This window comes from Rhopalosiphum padi, chromosome 1, assembly GCF_020882245.1.
Source record: "Rhopalosiphum padi isolate XX-2018 chromosome 1, ASM2088224v1, whole genome shotgun sequence".
Classification (NCBI taxonomy): domain Eukaryota; kingdom Metazoa; phylum Arthropoda; class Insecta; order Hemiptera; family Aphididae; genus Rhopalosiphum; species Rhopalosiphum padi.
The window spans coordinates 57,496,835-57,506,960 of NC_083597.1; positions in this window are offsets into that span (position 1 = coordinate 57,496,835).

Here is a 10,126-nt window from a genome sequence, read left to right on the forward strand (position 1 = left end):
AATAAATACAACTTTAATTATTTTCATGATGATACTAGTTACTAATTGTATATCAAAATTTTGTGAGGATGTTTAGTAATATATCATTATCATTGGAAAATACTTCAATTTGTTGCCATAATACTGAAAAAATATTAGTGTGATAATTACATTTATCAAATTAGTTTCATTACCCAATGTTTCTGTCTTTTTCTGCAGTTGATTACTTAATAATAATTAATAAAATTAATTAATAATTAATAATTATTTATAATTATTAATCATAAATATAATATTATAATATTATTATTATTTTATTTTTTATTTATTTTTATTTATAATTTATTAATTATAACATAATTCAGTGTAAACATATGAATCACAAATAATTCTTTTTCAATTAAGCCTATTATACCTATTGTTTCAAAAGTAATTAAAATTTAATACATCATCATATTATTATGTTATTTTTTTATATATGTATAAATTGATTCCAATAGATCAATCATATTTCTTGCATTCTGAAATGTCATACAAATTGAATGGATTAAGTTTTTTTAAGAAATGACTTATTATTATATTTTTACAAGTATCTACTACAATCAAATTCAATCAATAATACATAAATGGCATAATGATAGGATAATACTCTTTCATTAAAGTTTGTACACCACCAGGTTGGACCAACATAACACTAGCCCTGTCATATGATTGTGTTATTACCTTAACATATTTCGTACTTGATTGTTCTAAAAATGTAAGTATAGCAGCAACATTACCAATTGCCTTTTGGCTACTTAAAACCTGAATAAAAGATAAGAAACGTTCACAGACATCTAAACCATTCATATATATTTTGTATATTGATAACTGTTTATCTTTATATGACCTAAATATAAAATATTTAATGTAAAATAACATTCTATTTAGGTATTTATATTTCTATTTACTTACCTAGCTTCATCAACCATTATTTCCACAATCTCTGTAAGCTTTACTTCATTGTAATGGTTGTTTTAATATATTCTACGCAGACATTTATTTATTTATTATGTATCATCTAGCTAGTGTGTGAAATTTGTTTGCTGTATAATGAACCAAATTTGAACTACACTTGGCTATAAGCTTACATGCTTTTTTGAAATTACCTAAATTAAAGTAGACAAATAATTAATCAAACAAATAATTCTGGTTTTATCTATTAAAAAAAAATAAATGGTTTAATTAACAGTAAATTAACATTATTTATAAACATTATGATATTATATGTACAATTTTAAATTCGATTGGTTGGTTCATTTTACTTTTAAGTTTTATTCGTATAGATATGTGACTATATGATTATTATTTACAAAAACATTTTAGTGCGTTATTTTAATTTTAATTAATTAATATAAATTTTGCTGTAACTTAATAACTGTTTAATGCTCAGCCTTACGGTAATTATTCATATTTGAGATAAAAAAAAAAAAATAAAATAAAAACTGTTTACGACGTACCTTACCTACATATTATTATGTAAATAATTTATTAGAAATACCATTCGTTAAACACGGCCAGGTTCAAACGCAATAAATTATTAGCCACTTTTGTTGATTCTAGATTCGAGTGGTAGCTTACAATCGTACAATCACGGTAGATATCGTGGAAACTATTTACCTGTAATAATTATTAAGCGTAGCCTTTTCGGGAGGTTCCACGGGCAAAAAGAAACACGCAAATGAGATGGGACAATAACTAAGCGACCACGAAGATTCATCGTCGGCGATCTGCAATAATAAACGATGATTGGCATTTCCATACATAGATAATAATATTATTATTATCATTCAAACCGGTTGTATAACAATAATATACGCAACCCGTCACCGCAATTTGTAGGCCTATTGAACACTGTAGGTATTATATTATTATTATACACGAGTGTACGACCGACGAATTCCGCATGTGCATTATACACCGACCCGTGTACGCGCTCGTAATAATATTATAGTCGTCGTTTTTGTCGTGTAATATATAGGGTGATTCATAAAACATACTCACACTCCTATTTTTTTACTTAATTTAAAAAAAAACACTTATTCAAATTCTGATATTAAGAATTTTTAAAAATCTATTAAAATATCTATGACACTTAAAATTATTTAAATTTTTTGATATATCTAAATTAAAATTTGATCAAGTAATTTCCAAGTTATTAAACATTATGTATTAAAGATACTAATGAGGTTAAAGATACATGGAAATTGTAAAAATTATCTAAAAGTACTAGAAATATTATATATTTTAATTTGTAAAAATTGTCGAGAATATAAGTACTACATGTTTTATTATTATTATTATATAATATTATATTTTATGTTTTAACTAACCATTTTTAAGGACTGTTATCCTTAGTTTCTATAACATTTTAATAATTCATAAATTATTCTTTCGAATTTTGAAATAGATACATGAGCATTTTCAATTTAAAAATTTTTATTAAAAAAAAGAGGTAGGTTTTCATTTAAAAATAGAAATTTTTATCACCACAGGATACGTCTTATGAGTTATGAATATTATGATATAAAAAATAATATAATTCAATATATATTTCCTTAAACTTATTTGTATATATAAGGTTCTAAATTTGAAATCTTTCACTTGAAATATTTCAATGAAATAATGAAAAATATTTTTTCTTCTTTTAAACGTGTTTGGTTATAGTTAGTTAGAATTAATATATTGATTATACACAGAAAATATTGATAGTAAATATACATATATATGTAATATTTAATATAATATGTACTATACATTTTTGATATTTCAAATAGTCTAAAATACAACAACTTCCGATTCCTAGAATTTATCACTTGTATTAATTGGATCTTTATTAGTTATTAATTTATTATTATTATTTATTATTTATATTTTCTTTATTTCATACAATAAACCAACTTTAAAAAATTTTCACTTGCAACTTGACGAGATTATAAACTTTAAGATATAATAATTTATATTTTATTTTTCATTGAAATGAAATATTTCAAGAAAATAAATTTCATGAAATTTTAAAACCCTATATATATATACGTACATCTATGTTATGATAAATTAAAAATATCCACTTATGATCAAACAAAATGATAATAAATCTGTTTTGTCTATTAACGTTTATAGCGATCTTATTTAAAAAGCTAAAAAACAGTAATAGTTGTGTTTCAGACCCTTAAGGGAACCAACAGCTGTCATTTCAAGACTGGTTGTCGCGGCTGTAGATTCAACTTGTAAAAATAACTACTACATCATTTTTCAAATTATAGAATTTGAGTTTCACATGCATATCTGACGATAAACTACTATTGCCCGCGTATTGGATCATTGACGTGATTATCCAGTTTATAACGATAATTACCTCTATGTATATTTGGCCGATAACGTGTTAATAACCGCGGCGAAAAACGTTAATTTCCGTTTGAAAATCATTTACCGTAACATATTATATACTTGAAAATTTCAACAATCAAAATAATCGAATAGAAAACGCATTATTACCGAAGGGAAAAAACACGCTTAGTCAATCACCCTGTACATAACATAATAATATTATACCTTCGACGACGACGACGACGACGATAATAACAACTCGTATATAGGGACTGTACTGCCAAGGAACTATATATAATATGATGTGTACGGGCAACGGGCACTGCAATAATTATCATAATATTGTGTTCAGTTGTTGAACTTTTCGTCTTGCCGAACTGCTGCAACTGGTGCGGCAGTCGAGTGGCGCGTGCGTGACTTATGCGTCGGGATAATGCGCGAGGAGTGCAGTGGCGGCGTGGTCGGACGTCGAGATGGCACCGGCGCGGCGGCCGCATCAATCATCTCGCGTGCATAATATTACGCTGCACGTCTGCATGTGCAGTAGACGCACCGCGCGGCGCGACGGCGATGTACAGGGTGCGTGTTTTCTTGCGGTCACGCGAGCGTTGCAACTGCTGCACTCGAGACATCGAAAAGACGTACTATTATTATATAGATGAGATATTCGGTGCTGCTGTGCTCGGTCGACTAATGCGGGCCAACGCATTTTATCGGATAATTCGTTTTTTTTCGTCGTCGTTCGCAAAACCGACGTACTCTTCGGTTTCAATGATATTTTTATTGGCTTCACAACGACCTCTGTTCATAGTCACTGTATAATGCGTAATGGGTACTTGGGAGTTATGGCCTCATATTGTGGGAGTGAAAATTGACAAAATATATTATACGTATATGTACATAAAAAATTGCATACAATTATACGAAACACAAATGCTTTCTGTATCCATCGCCCGCGGTGCATCGTCTAGAACAGAATTCAACTCGTGTACAACAACGGCTCAATAAGAATATGTTTGCGATTGCGATTAACGATAATCGATTGAGGCGTTTACGCAATTTATATAGATGATTATTTAATTAATTATCTCGGCAAAGATTATAAAAAATAGACATGGTGTAATTTTTGTTAAAAGAATTAATCGACAGTGGTGTCGAACCTAACCTACACGGGTAGTAAAATAAAAACACAAATTTTTGCAATATGTATGAAAATAATATATTAAAATTAAGATATTTTATGAATTTTTTTTGCATTTTAGTCTATCGTTTTTGTATAGAATGGATTTCTAGGTTGGTATGTTACTAATTAAAATCACTAGATACCGGTTATCACGGACTATACACATGCAGATTAACTTTGGTACGTAATTTAATAACTTATAGTACTCATTTATTTGAGAATTTGAAAGGCGAGATCAATCGAACACTGTCGTAAAATATAGACAATTTGTAAAAATATTACCGATTTACCAAATAAAAATGTACTAATGAATTACACGTTCCTATAGGTAAGATTTCCAATATAGCTGTGAGTATTATCGATTATTATTTATTAGTTTGTATATATTTTATAATGCTAATTTATTTATTATTTTTCGTTATTTTTCGATTTTGATTAAGTTTATATTAGTGTATACTTTCGATCAGATTTCATAATAATATTGTAGTGATTGTGCGTCAACGTCTCTAGAAAAATATTTGGCATAATAGATATTATTATACGAAAATCGAAAAAAAAAATAGAGGAATGGAAAAAAACAGTTAATTGACGAGACGTTTTTTTACGAATAATTTTTTTCGATTTTAAGAAAATTCGTTACACTATTTTTTTTAATTTAGTGAGATGGACTGCGTAGAGGATGATTTGAGAAATTTTTTATCATATGGATTGGCATGACTATATAGGATAGAGTTCTGAATATCGTTTTTATTGTCAAATATCCATTAATATAGTTGGCACCTATAATTAATAAGTTGGGACAGTTGGGTAAACTTTATATTTTTTTAACACATGTTTATTAATCAGGAAAAAGTTTTAGTTAATTATTTAATTTTATTTTAGTTAACCTAACCTACGAAATTACTAGGTGATGAATAGCCAGTTTACAATATTATCTAATTAAATAATTCATCAGAAGTGAAAAAACTATTTTTAAATTATGAATATTATAATATTTATAGTAAAATACTAAGGATGTACCTACATAAACACGATCAACATCATAGTCGCAGAGTAAAGACACAGATACTGTACACATTCTAATATATTATGCAGTATAAACTATACACACTACCAACTCAACAATATTAATATTACAAAATATATAACTTAGTGATTTTTTTTTTTGAAAAACTCTAGTTAATTGGAATTATATTATAATCTGACGTCATAATATACGCGTGGTGGGTACTGACATAGCTGGTAATATTGGTATAACATTTGTATATATTATAATATACGCGCGTCCTCTCGGTAATTGCGTCTAAATCTATCGGTCTGTATAATAAATTATGCGGTATGCGTGTTTGCAGTATGCGTATATACATACTTATTTATTTTAACACATACTTATTTTAATACATTACTCGATATTAGGTACTTATAGAAAAACTTCTCGTGGATTCTCGAGTCGGAAAACGTGTTTAGGTACTATAAACCATCAAACTCACTAATAACGCTTTAAATCGCAAACACGTGATATATTAATATAATACTATATATTATATTGGAACACGTATATAGTTTATTATATTATAATATATAAATGTACAACATACAACAGAAACGCTATACTTTATGAACACGCTAGTTTTAAATTATTTGTTCTTAATCTGGACAATTATCATAATTATTTATCTATTAAATCTAAAAAAATATTTTAAGTGTTCATTATTTTATCTAGATGATTTTTGTGATATTTTTGTACGATGCTGATTATAAGAATATATATATTCATCGTTCCTGCTGTGAATCACCCTATACACACATATATATATATATATATATATACATATATATTACACGCATACACGCCGGTCGGTAAGTAAAACGCACTGCTAGACTCGCGCATGTACACCTATTATACACACACTATATATACGACCCGTGTGACGTGACTTTTCGTTTCCATTTTTTATCTTTTTATTTTACGTTTTTTTTTCCTTGTACATACATACATACATACATACATACATACATACATACATACAACGTATATTATATATACTCGTCTTAATGATTAGCGGCGGGCGGCGGACGAGGACCCATACAAACGACTTTGGAGGCGGAGGCTGCTGCAATTGCATCCACGTGCATCTTCGCGACGGACACACGTGTGCGGCGGACTCTCGAGCATTATCTTTGTACGCGCATATATCTATACACGACATATACGTATATTATTATATTTTTCCTTCTATTCTTCATTACGTACGCACGACGATAATAACCGTCCACCGCCGCTGAGGCTGTCGTGATATCGCGAGTTTATTATTATATTGTCGTCCAAAAAAAAAAAAATTTTCCTCGTCCGACCGATAAATCCGTCGAGTGTCCGCCGCGGCAACATTAATAGTCGTTGTAATAATGGTATACGAAATAATAATAATCGTTCGTTGTCAAAGATCTTCATCGGAAATTCCACGCGTTACGGCGACGGTACATGTAATATATAATATATACCAGTACTACATATGATTTTCTGATATTTCCTCAAACCTCGATCAGCCGTGCGTGATATTTAATAGTTATGCATAATACATAATGTATAGATATAATGCTTGGACAATAGACTCGTTGTATAATTGTTATACAAGACGACTCACCAAACATAATTTTCACCATCATATTTCAGCTACAAATTCATCTGAATTCTGGTTTTTATAATTTTGAAGTATTTTTATAATACAGGACCATATTTTATTATAATTGTATTTTTACATTATTTAAGGAGTGTCCTATTGCGATATAATTTTTTTTTTTCTTAAATGAAAACCAACCTTTATAACTGTAAATCAGGAATCAAATGATTGTTTTTAAAATGCTAATGTCTTTAAATAAAAATTCAAATTATTAGTTTATGTAGTAAACTATGGACTAACGATAATAATTCTTACAAATAGTTTTACAGAATAACACATTAGATGTAATACCTACCTATTTAATTTAATAATTTTCATTACTAAGAACATTTTTATAAAGTATAAAATCTTAATAAATTTTTACTAATTAATAATTATTATAATTTTTAATTGATATACAATTTAATTTGCACGATATGGTCCAGGATCTTCCTAACAATTATATTGTCATAGATCCATATTATACAAAGTTAAACAACTAAAAAACAACCAAGTTTGTATTGCTATAGAATACATAAAATAGTTAAAAAATCTAAGGATGTATTTGAAAATATGGTCCTTGAGTATACTTAAAAATTCCAGGAATCAGAACTTGAATAAATTAAAAATGGAGGTGAGCATGCTCGTGGAATCAGTCTGTATATTATATACGATATGTATATTGTATATTATATGTTACGCGTATAGAGCGGTACAATAGTCATCATCGTGTATTTTATATCGTATTTAAGATTTCTGGTCGTAAAGTACAAACGTCAATTACATAACGTTATTTGTACGTGTATAGTCAAGGGTACACGTTGTACAATATTATATTTTATCGTCGCGTAAACCGAAAACCGACATTTCCGTTTTCAAACAGGTGTCCGGAATTTCACGTATTATGTATGATACGATAATATGCCATCGTTTGTTCTATACTGAGGGGGTATAAAATGACAGAGAATCAATGTACCTATTCGAAATTTATCGGATTAGGGTCACTTTGTTTTTTATATTGTGTATCTATAATAAAAAAAAAAAAAAAACTAGAGCCCGTAAAGTCGTAAATAATAATATGATAAATTTTATAATATTCTGTGTGCGGCAAAATTTAAAAATATTTTAAATTTGGAAAACGTCTAAGCTTTATGAAAGTAAATTATATTTTTTTATCATTATTACTCGAGTAGTTTACTGTTTTAATAATATTATAATTTATGTTTACTATTACAAAAATCAAATAAACTTGAAATGTTTCCAATAATAATGTACGTACATCCCGGTTGTCCGTAGAATAAATACGAAATTGATTAAATATAAAAAAAATATCGAGTATTATGTTACCGGTGTGCGTTTTTTAGCATATTATAGTTAATTTTTTCATCTCATCTACGTTACACGCGTGCTTGCCGGCCATATTATCGTTATTCGACAGCCGACTCGGAGTACGGACCGTAAATCGTTGCCGATGCAAGAACGGCGGGGAATCCGAATGTTAATACCCGTACAAGACTACGCTGTTTAATAGGTTCCGATTAAAATCATAATAATATTTTATGTATAGTTTACATATCTCATTTACGTATATTACACACTCATGCTCGATTTCGTAAGCTATACAAAAATGTGTATGGTACTGACGACCGTAACGTAATAATAATAATGTATTTATTATACTTCCTATTACCTATGCCTTCAACGTTTCTGGTTTATACCGATTTACCATATTATAGAACCTACGTACACGGATATCAACTATTTGCGCACATTTTGGAAATTCTACAAGGAAATTTATTGTGTTTATAAAAATAATAATTATTACGAATATATCATACTAACTAGTAACTGTTTGTAATTATTTATTTAGTAACAATAATGATATTGAAAATGAAGTACAAAGTAACATTTACAATAATTATAAATCATAAAACGGATGATTTAGTTATATTTGCTTTTATATTATACACTAGCTATTACATTATTTAAATCATTATAATATGGCACATACAGAAATCGTAAAAATTGAAGAAAAAATAGGTAAAATAAATAAAAATACGTATGGAATACAATTAACGTATCGTGCATGATTAATAAAATTAATATTAGTTATATATTATTATTCGTTAACAATAATTATACAATTTAAAATTATGACTGGATGAAAATCATACCGATATTTTTTATATTTGCAAACTTTTAAGAACAATTAAAATCTGTGCAAATGTTTGGTAGTCTGCAAGTTCATTAAAATGGTATTTTTCGTTGGAGGGTCAAGCAAATAAAAATTTAATAAAAATTATTTTTAGATGTTTTTCAGTGAATACCTATTACTATGTACATTTTTTCCATTGCAATATCATTTAATTTCACCGGTTCGATTACCAAAAGAATTATTTAAATCGGTGATATTTTAGTCGTTAATCATTTCTTTCCCGGTTACCTCCTACCGATTTTTACCTTTTTAATCAAGTTCAAACACATAGGTACATTGGTCATTTCGGTTTTAGTCATGAAATAACTGTGATCAATAGGCCAAAGACTTTTGACGTTAAAAAAAAAAAGTAAAATGAAAAAAATTCTAGTTTTCGTTACATAATATTATAATGTTGGTAATTTTGTTTAAACCGGCATGGCATTATAGCAACACAATTAAATTATGTGAGTGCAACGGCTTTAATACGGTTGGTTTAAACTGTATAGTATAATATACAATATATACATTATACTTACTTTACAATTGGATAATATCACTACCCACAGAACTATTAAAAAACGTTGCGCAGTTTTAATGTGAAGCAGGATATTATATACTTTTGACGAAGGAGAAAAAAATCGATTTGAATTCAAATAAATTCATTTGTGCAAAACGTAGGTACCTACATTATAATAATATAATATGTGTATACTGCATTTCGCTTTTAGAACATTGCAC